Genomic DNA, 14,042 nt, shown 5'->3' with positions numbered 1-14,042 from the left:
TCGGTATTGTAAATGTTCTGTAAACTACTTTTAGGCGGTGACAAAGTATTTTAAATGGTTAAGAGATATATCCTTGCTGGACAGCTGCACACAGCCTAAATTAAGGAATGTGGACATTGTAACGGCACTTCAATTAAAAAACTCAATATTTCCAAAATATCTGTATCTCTCGTTGTCTGCTATAGGTTTTCTTGCATGCGAGATAAACACAAACACAATATCTCCATTGGATAATCGTCCAAGGATTTATTCATCATCTGTTCTACATTGCATCATTTTGTTTGCGTGGTGTAATGGTATGTTGTTGGTGCACGTAATCACGTAGCTGTTAGAACTGCACAAAATAGTTGCCGACAAGTTTTGACAATGAAAACTTTTTTTTGCATTTTGCCTCCTGACAGTTAATTAGCCCAGTACGTGGATGTGCTCGAAAGTACATGCGTCATATTGCACCTAGTTCTATTAAAAAAATAGTTTAAACGCGCATTTTTCGTTGATTTGTTGTTTTTCTATTTTTTAACGCGTACTTTGCAAATAAAGTGAGTTTTGCTTGCAAAGCAATAGCTTTAAATGTAAAGTGTTTTTCTTTCTAATGAAAGACACGTGTCTGTAGGATGAAAAAAGTAGGCAGGGCTGAATCTGGACGCTTTATAAAAAACCTCCTACATCCGCTCATACCAAAACAGTACCAGGCAGCCGAGCAAAACATACGGAAAGAAATTCCCTGAACTTTAAAGGATAAAGATTTTAAAAACAAACGGGCTGATTGCCCTACAACTTAACTAAGTGCGAGATCTTTCTTTAGTTCGAGGTAAGTTTTGTCTTTATGTTTTGGCAAAGTTGCTTTCAACGTATTAATTTTGACTTGCTTTTGAAAAGAGGCGTTTTGAAATAAAAAAAAATCAAGCACCGATTGAGTAACAAAATTAGAGGATTGAGTTATGACTCCTGTCGAGTGCAGCAGATGAGATATTTAATCTCTCCAGCAGCATGTAACATTCAGAAACTGTAAATGAGATTGGGAGTGAAATATAAATAACTATTCAACTCTTTGCTCAAGTATCTTGCAGTTGAAACCCACATGGAAAGTCTCTTCAGCTGACATCTTCGTCTTTGTTCGATTTATTCTCTTCACGGCGTTCTTGATAGATGCAGCTGTATTTACTGTACTACATTTAGATATCCAGTCGTCTCATCTTCCTGTGTTTATACAATATTTCCAACTCTTGGTTATTGACCCCTTTCCTCTCCTCCCATCCCAGTAGCGTATTATGCAACAATACCAACACATATTAAATGAGTCCTTATTGCAAAATGGACCCACTGGCGTTGATACTCCCAAGTGCGCCTTAAAAATGCTTATTTTCTGTTGCGTAAACAAAATAGATGTTCCGAGGGCACGCCAGTTGTGTTACAGGTGCCACTCGTCAATTTATTCCCTGTAAAATTGTTATCAGATATTATCTAGATATAAATAACATTCAAAGAACCCAATATGTGGCCAAACAACAGATGAACAGCTGCCCCTCCCCTCCAAAAAAAGCTAGATAACTGGGAATACACTACATGTCGATCATGTAAAGTTTGGCTAGAGTTCTTCACCACTGGAGTCTGCCTGTGACAGCTTCAGATGTTACATGAACCCTTCCTTCTCCAATGGGTTGCTCACAATGCGTGCACTTCCACCCACAAGTTGCCTTGCTGAGGCGTGGTCAGCATTACTGTATTATGTCCCTAGAGCCAATGCATGCAATGAAAATGCACAACAAATCGGTGCTTGGTGGCCTGCGCTGATGCGATGGGCTGAAGGGCCTCTTTTTGTGCTGTAAAGCTCTACGACTCTTGAGAATAAGAGCTGGCCACTGCTGGACACCTGAAATAAGGACATCTTGTCATTTACATTTTTTATTTTAAACGAGCATATTAAACTTGAGTTGACTTCTGGATATTTTCTTCCTGTTCTCCAGGTCTTTGGTTTGTCTTGGTGCTTTCTTCTCTTCCTCCCTCAGACAGCTGGTGACCAAAAGTGCTGCTTGGATAAGAGGGAGTCGGGTCTTCTGGGTTGGTGATTCTCCTCTTTCTACTTCTCCCAGGAGGTTTAGCTCACGGCATCTGGGGACAATCCGCCTCCTCCCTCGGAAAATGTGGCATGCGGGACGAGGCTGGCAAGCGGGAGCCTTGACGAGGGAAGTTTTCCCCTTTGCCATTGGCAGCCTTGCAGATACCATTTTGAAAAGTAAGCCGCAGCCACGGGACACGATCGCGCCAAAGCTGCATCGACCGCACCTCGCTTGTTAAGTTCATATTTCCGACGTTTTCCCGCCCCTCTGCAAATCTAATGGGTGTAGGTCATTCCCCGATTTCACTGCAACGGTCTGATGCTGGCCAGTCGGCCGGCGCAGTTTGCGGCTACTCCCCCACCCATTCTGGTGACACTCACTCCAGGCGGCGCCACTGGGCACTCGGGAGCCCGGGGCCGACTTCAACCGGGAGGAGGTTTTCATAACGACTCGGTTCTACTGATGGCGGACAGAAAACGCATATTTTTTTTTAAAAAAAATATTTTATTAAACTGAAGGGGCCGGAGGCGTGAATATACCTCGCACCGTTTTGAGAACCCGGCGCTTTCAAAACAGCCGTTGGTTGGAACCCTGCCACCAACCGTTTTAACCGCCGCCCATGGCTGGGGCGAAAATCAAAAGCGGGAGGTCGGGCTGTCAATCAGGGGCAGGTCCCGCCTCCTGCAGAGTCCGGCGCACTGATTGGCGGCGAGGACAGGGTAATAAAGGGTCAATGCGCTTCCCGCCTCTGGCTGCGCGGCCGTGATTTCAAAACCAATCGCTTGGGCTAACGGCAGGGCGAAGGCGGCCATTTTGAATTGGACCTTCAAATAGCGGGTAACTATTTCCACCCCGCCTCAAAATGAAACGCGGCAGGGACGTCGTCCATGTCTTTAATAGTCAAATTACTACGTTGATCGTGATTTGAAATTGAGGGTTAGATTTATGTCCTTTTACAACACCGTTGTAGGAAACGTGTCCGTTAAGTTTCGCCACGATAAGCTCCTGCGTCCGGCAACAAGGCAATGATCCGCCCGTTTCGGTGTTTTTGACTGAAAGCTGGCATAACAAAATGGATGGACATACTCATCTTACCTGAATGGTGACTTTGAGTGGCGTTACATACTCGTGCGTGGTGTGAACCCACCACCTTGCCGTTGCCAGGGGAGGAGTGCTGCCGTGGAGTCAAAGTGGGCCCCTTAAATTTAAACTTCAAATTATACAATTTATGTATATACACATATATAGTTTTCAACTCGCCAAGTTTGACCAAGGTCTCCCATTTTTTTCTTGCATTGCACTAGGTCACCTAATTTTGTTTTTAGAACGAAAGAGAAAATGCTGGAAAATCTCAGCAGGTCTGGGAGCATCTGTAGGGAGAGAAAAGAGCTAACGTTTTGAGTCCGATGACTCTGTCAAAGCTAACAGAGTAAAGTGGGAAATATTTATACTGTGGAGTGAGAATGAAAGATGAGTCATTGCCACGGGAAACCGGGTGCTAATGGCCACAGAAACCAAGGGGAAAGAGTGCTAATGGCAGTGCCCAGAGAGGACAAAAGATGTGAAGGGTCAAACAGCAGAGAAACTAACATCAGAGGATGAACTGTAGATGTGGGGGGAGGGGAAGGGGGAAGCAAAGAGGAGAAAGGTGAAGGAAAGGTGGATAACGGGGGTGGGGGGGGGATTAAATATATAGAAAGAAAGATATGGTGAAAGACAGTTAAAATGAAATGGGATGAAAACTAATGGGTCGAGGTGAGGGTAGAGTTGAACATTTGAAGTTGTTGAATTCGATGTTCAGGCCGGAAGGCTGTAGCGTGCCAAACCGGAAGATGAGATGTTGTTCCCCCAATTTGCGTTGAGCTTCACTGGAACATTGCAACAGGCCAAGAACAGACATGTAGGCATGGGAGCAGGGTATTTTGTTAAAATGGCAAGCAACAGGAAGGTCAGGGTCCTGAATGTGCACAGATCGAAGATGCTCAGCAAAACAATCACCCAGTCTGCGTTTGGTTTCTCCGATTTATAGAGGAGACCACAGTGGGAGCAGCGAATGTAGTAGACCAAATTGGAAGAGATGCAAGTGAAACACTGCTTAACTTGGAATGAGTGTTTTGGGCCTGGGATGTTAAGTATGGAAGAGGTAAAGGAGCAGGTGTTACACCTTCTGCCATTGCATGGGAAGGTGCCGTGGGTGATGGGAGAGGTACTGGGTATGGTGGAGGAGTGGACTAGATTGTCTCGGTGGGAACGGTCTCTGCGGAATGCTGACAGAGGGAGTGAAGGGAAGATGTGTTTGGTGGTGGTGAAAATGGTGGAAGATTATGCTTTGCATACGGAGGCTGGTGGGATGAAATGTGAGAACAAGGGGGACTCTATCCTTGTTTGGGAGGGGGCGAGGGTAGTGGTGCAGGAGATGGATCGCACACTGTTGAGGGCCCTGTCCACAACTGTAGGTGGGAAATCACGGTTGAAGAAGAAGGAACACATTTTCAAAGCACCATTTTGGAAAGTGGCATCATCAGAACAAATGCGACGGAGTTGAAGGTGTTGAGAGAAAGGGTGGAGTCCTTACAGGGTGTAGGGTGTGAAGAGCTACAGTCCAGATAGCTGTAGGAGTCAGTGGGCTTGTAGTGGATGTTGGTGGATAGTCTATTGCCGGAAATGGCTCGAGGGGCCAGATGGCCTACTCCTGTTCCTAGTTCTTATGAAATGGAGACAGAAAGATCAAGGAAGAGAAGTGTCTGAAATGGACCAGGTGAAAGTGATGGAGGGGTGGAAACAAGGAGCAAAGTTGATGAATTTTTCCAGGTCCGGGCGAGAGCATGATGTGGCACCAAAATAGTCATCAATGTATCAGTAAAGGAGTTGTGGGAGGGGACCCGGATAGGCGTGGAACTAGGAATGTTCCACATACCCCATAAAAAGGCAAGCGTAGCTGGGACCCATGCGGGTACCCATTGCTACACCTTTGATTTGGAGAAAGTGAGATGAGTTGAGAGGTTTGTTTTTAAAAAGTGCGTTGATCTATTGCCTACAGTTATGTTGGGTTGGGTGCATAGCAGTTCCACCAGCCCCCAGTGAGGCTTTGCTCATTCAGCTCATCCTGCAGCCCTTAAATAGCTGTCGGCCCTTAACTGGCTTGAGGTAGCACTTCTTTCCTTGGAAGGAGCAGAAATTCTATCTCCAGAGCTGTTGGCCATACCTTAAAACTAGCATTCTTGTCCAAGTAGCACCGTCCAAGTAGCACCAACAGGACAATGGTTACTGCACCAAGGTCTTCATACAGCTTCAGAAGCCAGGCTGTAAGATGAGGCCAGGCAGGTAGGCTGTGGGGTGGGGAGATTGGAAAGGGCAAGGGGGAGGTTTGAACCTTGGCTGGGGGAAGGGGGACCTCCAATTAGCAAGGACTCAAACTCTCCAACCCAGCAGCAAGGCTCGTCAGATTTCACCTGACAGTCATGGACAGGCTTGGGCTTCTGATGCTGTGGGTAAGTTGCCACACGTGGGAGGATTGAGTGGTTGCTCTAGGGCCTTGATGCACATCGGCAAGTGGGCTGCCCAACCATCACTACCACCACTAGTAAAATTGGACAGTGGTGGGCATGTGCTGGGGACAGCTGCTGGCGTGCCAAATCTATGAAGGCCAGATTATTTGGAGGGATGAGAGTTTTGAGATTTTTTACAACTATAAAAGGGAACAGAGTAGCTGAAGATCATGTTGGCCCCTTGGAAGCAGAGACCAGAGAAATAGAACATTACAGGCCCTCCGGCCCTCGATGTTGCGCCGACCTGTGAAACCACTCTAAAGCCCATCTACACTATTCCCTTATCGTCCATATGTCTATCCAATGACCATTTGAATGCCCTTTGTGTTGGCGAGTCCACTACTGTTGCAGGCAGGGCATTCCACGCCCGTACTACTCTCTGAGTAAGGAACCTACCTCTGACATCTGTCCTATATCTATCTCCCCTCACTTTCAAGATATGTCCCCTCGTGCTAGCCATCACCATCCGAGGAAAAAGGCTCTCCCTGTCCACCCTATCCAATCCTCTGATCATCTTGTATGCCTCAATTAAGTCACCTCTTAAACCTTCTCTCTAACGAAAACAGCCTCAAGTCCCTCAGCCTTTCCTCATAAGATCTTCCCTCCATACCAGGCAACATTCTGGTAAACCTCCTCTGTACCCTTTCCAATGCTTCCACATCCTTCCTATAATGCGGCGACCAGAATTGCACGCAATACTCCAAATGCGGCCACACCAGAGTTTTGTACAGCTGCAACATGACCTCATGGCTCCGAAACTCAATCCCTCTACCAATAAAAGCTAACACACCGTACACCTTCTTAACAACCTTCAACCTGGGTGGCAACTTTCAGGGATCTATGTACATGGACACCAAGATCTCTCTGCTCATCCACACTACCAAGAATCTTACCATTAGCCCAGTACTCTGTCTTCCTGTTATTTCTTCCAAAATGAATCACCTCACACTTTTCTGCATTAAACTCCATTTGCCACCTCTCAGCCCAGCACTGAGCATAGACACCAAACAGATATGTGGTTGTGGGTTTGGAAGGTGCTGTGTAACGAGCCTTGGTGAGTTCTCAAGAGTGCATCTTGTAGGTGGTAACACTGCTTTTTGTGTGTGTCAGTGGTGCAGGGAGTGAAGGATGCAATCAAGCAGACTGCTTTGTCCTGGAGATAGTCAAGCTTCTTGAGTGTTGTTGGAGTTGCACTCTTCTAAGGCCTACCAGAGCCATTTTTCAGATGGCCAGATAGATGTCAGTGTTGTAGCTGTACTGGAACAGCTTGGCTCGGGACACGGTTTGTTTAGAAGCGCAAGTTTCTTGTAATATTGACAGAATGTTGTCAAGGTCCGTAGCCTTTGCAGTATCCAGTGCCTTAAGCCATTTCTTGATGATATTGCATGGAGTAAATAAAATTGTCAAAAGATTTGCATCTCTGATGATTTAGGACACAGATGGATCATCCACTTGGCACTTGTTGGAAATCCTTCCTACTTATCATTTACATTGTGCTGGACTGTCCCATCATTGAGGATGGTGATATTTGTGGAGCCTTCTCTTCCAGTTAGTTTTAATTGTCCAACATTCATGAATGCATGTGGAGGACTGTAAAACGTAGGTCTGATCTGTTGGTGTGGGATTGCTTGTCTATTTCATGCTGCTTCTGCTGTTTTGGTATATAAATAGTCCTGTGTTGTAGCTTCACCAGATTGAACCCTCATTTTTTTTTTTTTGAGTGTGCCTGGGTGCTGCTCCTGGTATGTCCTTCCTTGTGCACTCTTTATATTGAACCAGGATTTATCCTGCAGCTTTATGGTAATGGTAAAATGAGGAATATGTCAGGCTATGAGGTTACAGATTGTGGTTGTATGTAAATCTGCTGCTCACAGTTCTTCGTTGATTCCTTGTTTTGAGTTCCTTGATCTGTTTGAAATCTACTTCATTTATCATGGTGGAGTGTCATGCAATGTGGAGGTATTCTCAATGTGACAATAGTATTTAATCTCCATAAGGACTGTGAGGTGGTCACTCTTACTGATATTGGCATGAGCAGTTGCACGTGTGACTGGCAGATTGGTGAGGTTGAGGTCAAATAGTTCTTATCCTCTTTGTTCCCTTGCAACCTGCTGTGACTCAGTCTGGCAACTATATCCTTTAGGGCTCTGCCACTTGGTAGTGCTACCAAGCCATTCTTAGTGATGGACATTGAAGTTCTCAACCAAAGTTAACCCTGTGCCCTGCTTCTTCCAAGTGGTGTTATCTTTTATTATTGTCACAAGTAGGCTTACAGTAACACCGTAATGAAGTTATTGTGAAAATCCCCTAGTTGCCACACTCTGGCGCCTGGTCGGGTACACCTGAGGGAGAATTCCGAATATCCAATTCGCCTAACAGCACATCATTTGGGACTTGTGGGAAGAAACCGGAGCACCCACGCAGACACTAGGAGAACATGCAGACTCCACACACGGTGACCCCAACTGAAATCGAATCTGGGACCCTGGTGGTGTGGAGCAACAGTGCTAACCCACTGTGCTACTGTGCTGCCGTTCAACAGGGAGTGTTGATTCATCAGCTGGAGTTGGGGTGCAATTGGTGGTCCCCAGCAGGCGATTTTCCTGTCCTTGTTTGACTTGATGTCATGAGATCTCAAATGTTCAGGACTCCCAGGGCAACTCGTACCTAACTGTATACCACTATGCTGCCACTTCTGGTGGGTCACCTGCAGGTGGGACGGGACATAAACCCTGGGACAATCCGGGTCATTGTATGGTATGGTTTTAATGAGTATGTCTGTATGATGAGGATGTATGGTATGATTAAATGAGGATGGCTGTCAGGCTGTTGCTTGACTAGTTTGGGACAGTTCTCCCAATTTGGACACAAGCGTCCAGATGTTAGTAAGGAGGAGTTTTCAGGGTTGACGGGGCTGGATGTTCAGTTCTAATTTCCAGTGCCTGGATCAATGCTGGGTGGTCTGTCTGGTTTTGTTCCTGTCAGACTTTGTAGCGGTTTGATATGGCTGTTCTGTTTGCTAGGCCATTTGTAGTAATAATCTTTATTACAAGTAGGCTTGCATTAACACTGCAATGAAGTTACTTCAGAGGGCACCCAAGAGTCAACCACATTTCTAGGGGTCCGGAGTACCAGGCAACATACAAATTAGGAGCTGAAGTAGACCAGTTGGTCCTGAAAGCCTGCTCTGCCATTCAATAAGGTCAGGGCTGCTGATTGTGGCATTCTGCCCAGTCCCTATGCCCTTAAACCTTTGACTAACAGAGGGGAGTCAGTCTGTCCCTGTTTAAAATATTAAATGACGCAGCTGCCATGGCTGAGCAAACATTCCAAATATTTATAACCCTCTTTTTTTTCTTTTTCTTTTTTTATAGAACCCTTGCAGTGCAGAAGGTGGCCATTCGGCCCATCGAGTCTGCACCAACCCTCTTAAAGAGCACCCTACCTAGGCCCACGCCCCCACCCTTTCCCTGTAACCCACCTAGCCTGGACAATTAAGAGGAAAATTAATATGACCAAACCTGCACGTCTTTGGACTGTGGGAGGAAACTGGAGCACCCGGAGGAACCCCACGCAGATACCGGGAGAAAGTGCACAGTCACCCAAGGCTGGAACTGAACCCAGGTCCCTGGTACATGGCAGCATAGTGATTAACACTGTTGCTTCACAACGCCAGGAACCCAGGCTTGGAGCTCTGTCTGCGGATTCTGCACGTTCTCCCCGTGTCTGCGTGGGTTTCGTCCGGGTGCTCCGGTTTCCTTCTGCAAGTCTCATAAGGCGTGCTTGTTGGGTGAATTGGACATTCTGAATTCTTCAGAGTACCCGGACAGGCGCCGTAGTGTCATGACTAGGGGATTTTCACAGTAGCTTCATTGTAGTGTTAATGTAAGCCTACTTGTGACACTTAATAAAGATTATTATTATTATTATTATTATTATTAACCAATGCCGCCTTGAGGGGGGAAAAAAATTCTCTTTTTAAATAGGTGACTCTTGTATTTAAACTGTTTGAGTTCTAGTCTCTCTCAAGGGAAATATTCAGTCTGTCCAGTCCCCTCAGGATCTTGTGTTTCAATAAGATCACCCCTCATTCTTCTAAACTCAAATGAAGACAAACCAAAGTTGTCTAATCTTTCCTCATAACCCAACAACTCCTTCATCCCAAGAACCAGTCTAAGTGAACCTTGGCATTAAGATTTGGGGGCTGGGAGTGGTGAATCATTTGTAGGTGACAAAAGCACTTGTAACCAACGCAAGTATTAGAAGAACTAGTAGGTAGACTGGTAACACCAGGAATGAATTTTGGAATGAAAATTAACATTGACAAAGTGATCAATCGCCAAGAAATCTTAGAAGGGAAAGAACTAGAACAGATGCAAGAATTCAATTATATTGGATGCATAATATTTGCAGCTGGGAGGTGCAACAAAAATTGCAACAATGGAAAAGGGTATATTTGGTAGAAAGATGGTTGCTGACCAGAAAGCTCAATAAACAACTCGGAAAGGACTCAAAAAAACTTAGATTTGAATGTTTCCCCCTTGTATGTATGTATGTGAGACTTGGACTTGCAGAAAGAGAAGACCAACTTGCAAAATGGCTTTGAAATATGGGTTTGGAAGAGAATGGAAACTATCAGGTTGGACAGAAATGAACAAATTGAATGAGCAAAGAAATTTGCTGATGTAATTTGAAATGGACAGTTAGGGCACATCTTAAGAGAACAGCATTGTAAGGGATAGAAGGGAAGACTTCAAGAAGAAAAGAATGTCAATGAAAAGGCTTGCACAGTATACAGGTATGGAGCGAAGGACCTGTCTTTGACAGAGCACACATTGATGATGATGATGTAAGATTGATCTCTTATTTGTTGTTTTTTTTTCATGCCTCGACTGCCAATTTAATGTAATGGTTCCAAAATATTTTGGTGGCACAAACTATAACACATCAATGGTTTTGCATTGTTCAACATGTATGAGTGCACACGAGGTCCTGTCTTGAATATTGTTAAAAAGACGTAGAAGCTTTTCATCTTGCACTCATCAGGACAAACACCGGAATCCCTTTGTAGGAGAATTGAGGTGTTATTTAGTTGGCTATTCAAGCCTGGCTGAGGTGTTAAAAGCAGCAGGGACTATGGCTCCCACGCCTCTAGTAATTCAAATCTTTCTCCTGTAATATAAATTTGGCATTCTAATGTTTTATTTAGATCCTGATTAGAATAAGATGAAGTGTTGGCAGCATTTCTCTTTTCAACAATATTCAAGGTCCTGTCTCTTTCTGTTTGCGTAGCAAGATGCAGTTAGCTATCTAAATATAGAAGCAGAAATGGTGATTAGGTCTTGTACTTAAGCACAGGAAATCATTTTCCTATTCCCTAAATAGTCACTGGGGAGAGGACTTCGGTTGGTTAACATTTTTTTTTCTGGGTTCTAACTGGTTGGATTAGATGTATTTTAGGCGTGAAGCATTTCTGCATTGATTCAAATTAGAATTTACAGTACTGAAGGAGGCCATTTGGCCCATCGAGTCTGCACCGGCCCTTGGAAAGAGCACTCTACCCAAGCCCACACCTCCATCCTAGCCCAGTAACTCCACTTAATCTTTTTGGACACTAAGGACAATTTAGCATAGTCAATCCACCTAACCCGCACATCTTTGGACTGTGGAAGGAAACCGGAGCACCCGGAGGAAACCCACGGACACACTGGGAGAACGTGCAGACTCCGCTCACACAGTGACCCAAGCCAGGAATTGAACCTGGGACCCTGGAGCGGTGAAGCAACTGTGCTAACCACAATGCTACCATGCTGCCTGTACCAGACTAACTTCACAAGAAGGGCAATTGCAACCTTTTTTAATGAAGTAGACTTAGTACCCCATTTCTAGTCCAGACACCAATACTTCAAGCTAGTGATTATTTCCCCCCCCCCCCCACACCTCCCATTTATTTTTCCCACCTCCTGACAACTGAGACAATGTTCAATAGATTCCCTAATTACATTGCTGAAATGCCAGTTTGCACATCTGAGCCTAGAAGATGAATATCAACATATTAATGGGTGAAGAATGGAACCTTCAAAACTGAAATTGATGACCGGGTGAAGAATGGAGCCTTCAAAACTGAAATTGATGATCTCCTGATCTGATGTTCACTCGAATGTTCAGTAGATGTTGCTGAATATTAACTGGGAAAGATAACACCGTGGGCAGCACGGTAGCACAAGTGGCTAGCACTGTAGCTTCACAGCGCCAGGGTCCCAGGTTTGATTCCCGTTGGGTCATTGTCTGTGTGGAGTCTGCATGTTCTCCCCGTGTCTGCGTGGGTTTCCTCCGGGTGCTCCGGTTTCCTCCCACAGTCTAAAGACGTGCAGGTTAGGTGGATAAGCCAGGATAAATTGCCCTTGGTGACCAAAAAAAAGGTTAGGAGGGGTGATGGGGTGGAAGTGAGGGCATAAGTGGGTCGGTGCAGTCTCGATGGGCCGAATGGCCTCCTGCACTGCATGTGCTATGTTCTATGAATGTGGCTGAATTTCCCGCCCCATCCTGTTTTGTTACCCGACTATTCCTGCATTTCCTAACTGATGCCATGTGTTCTGATCATGAAGGCATTTTGAGCTTGGATTTATTTTAAAGTATCCATGGTGAGAAATTGAGGCAAACAATGCTGCTTTCCGTTCTTCCAATATAATTCCTTCAATCTTTTCACCCTTTCCATTGATTACCTCTGGTGTTTTATCCTCAATTTTAACATCATTCATTTGTCTTCCTATTGCCTAATTATAAGCAACCTAAAATGACACTCTCATTCTTGATTCTTAATGCATAATTCTGCTCATCAATGAGTAACGTATTTCCATTTTTTACTCTTTTAATACATATTTTTCCCAAGAATTTAATTTTGTTCTGATATGTTTTAATATCAGGACAGACTCTTAAGAGGTGCCATAGTTTTATATGCAATCCTTTGGTAGTCTTCAACCTCATTTTTCTTTTTGCTACCAGTATGTCTAGAGTTCTCTTGCTAATACTATGACAAAGGGCTCTTATAATGCCATCCAGTAAATTTTTTGTCCCTAAATTCAAAATTGTACAGCAACATAGTTTAATTCTCTTCAAAGTCTAAATTGTACCAATCTCTTTCCCTCTTACAATTTTTGGGGTCATTAAAATATGAGTGCTATTACAAAATGGTTTCTTAATTTATGCTTTTCTATGCAATGTTTCCCCAATGGGGAAAACATTGCCCCAAATGTATAAAGTGTGCATTATATTCATTTTACTTTAGACTCTGATTTGCAACCAGTAATGCCCAGGTTGCAGATGCATTTAAATCTGTGAAATGCACAGTTATTCATTGTTCGTTTGAAATTTAATCCCATTCTTCATTTAGCACACTGACTTTGTTAAATTTGTTTGAATAAGATAAGAGATTTGCTGTGCTGGCCCACAATGATTGCAGTGTTGTGCAAATATGGTACCTGACCAACTAGGCAACTAATCCACTCTCTTGTTAATATTTCAGTGCTTTAATAATTCTGAGGCACAAGCATCATCTTGCAGTGGTTGTTCTCCCTTCTCAAAGCAAAGGGTGGCATGGTGGTTGGCACTGCTGCCTCACAGTTCCAGTGACTGGTTCAATTCCGGCCTTGGATGACTGTGGGAAGTTTGCACTTCCCATGTCTACGTGTGTTTCCTGCGGGTACTCCAGTTTCCTCCCACAGTCCAAAGATGTGTCGGTTAGGTAGATTGGCCATGCTAAATTGTCCCTCACTGCCTAAAAGGTTAGATGGGGACAGGGTGGAGGCGTGAGCCTAAGTAGAGCACCAAAAATAAGTTGAAGAATAACTTAACCAGATCAGTGGACCGTTTAAAACCCGTATATGAGAAAAACTGAGTGGGAAGTGCTATATATTTTAGCATTTGCCATTTTTACTGATATAACTAATATTGGGTTTTGTATAAATTGCCATTGCACTCAGTGAATGATTTAAAGATTCTGACAAGGGAGCAGTTGAGAAATTGTTTAATATGCTCCTTCAAAATGTTATTCCTCTATACTCTTCTCCTTGCTGCAGTGGCCAGTTAAATGAGAGATTCTGGGCCTACTCACTGTACAAGTCCATTAGGCAACAATGTTATTGCTTTGGCTGTTGAATGGTTAGAGCATTTCTGTAATCTTTGTAAATGTAATTACTACAACAACCTTATTTTCTGAAAAATGATGGAATCCATCAGGAAAACAAATAGCATTAAATATAAGGAATTTCACCATTTGATATGCATACTGGCACAGTACATTTATACAGCCATATTGACTTGGAATTCTCCTATGCCCAGAAATCAATTTTGGGTGGAATCAAAGCAAAGCACAAAAGATTTCAGTATTTTAGTGAGTTATGCCTGTGGCAACGTTGTGCTTGAATACCTGCAA

At 44.1% G+C, this 14,042-nt stretch overlaps 1 protein-coding gene across 8 annotated transcripts in view; it reads left to right on the top strand.

Annotated features, from left to right (window-relative positions):
- The first annotated feature begins 643 nt into the window (after window positions 1-643).
- LOC140385759 (protein NDRG1-like) overlaps window positions 644-14,042 on the top strand; it is a 120,524-nt gene continuing 107,125 nt past the window's right edge. For 2 of the 8 annotated variants that reach the window (XM_072468243.1, XM_072468239.1), the window contains exon 1: window positions 658-811. The gene's annotated coding sequence lies outside the window, so the exon portion shown is untranslated. Of the gene's footprint in view, window positions 812-1,967; window positions 2,062-2,093; window positions 2,237-2,779; window positions 2,898-14,042 lie in introns of those variants that run through there. The other 6 variants (XM_072468240.1, XM_072468244.1, XM_072468241.1 and 3 more) reach the window with 6 other exon arrangements.

This window comes from Scyliorhinus torazame, chromosome 11, assembly GCF_047496885.1.
Source record: "Scyliorhinus torazame isolate Kashiwa2021f chromosome 11, sScyTor2.1, whole genome shotgun sequence".
Lineage (NCBI taxonomy): Eukaryota > Metazoa > Chordata > Chondrichthyes > Carcharhiniformes > Scyliorhinidae > Scyliorhinus > Scyliorhinus torazame.
Note: the sequence above shows the minus strand (reverse complement) of the source record. Positions and strands in the feature narration are given on the sequence as shown.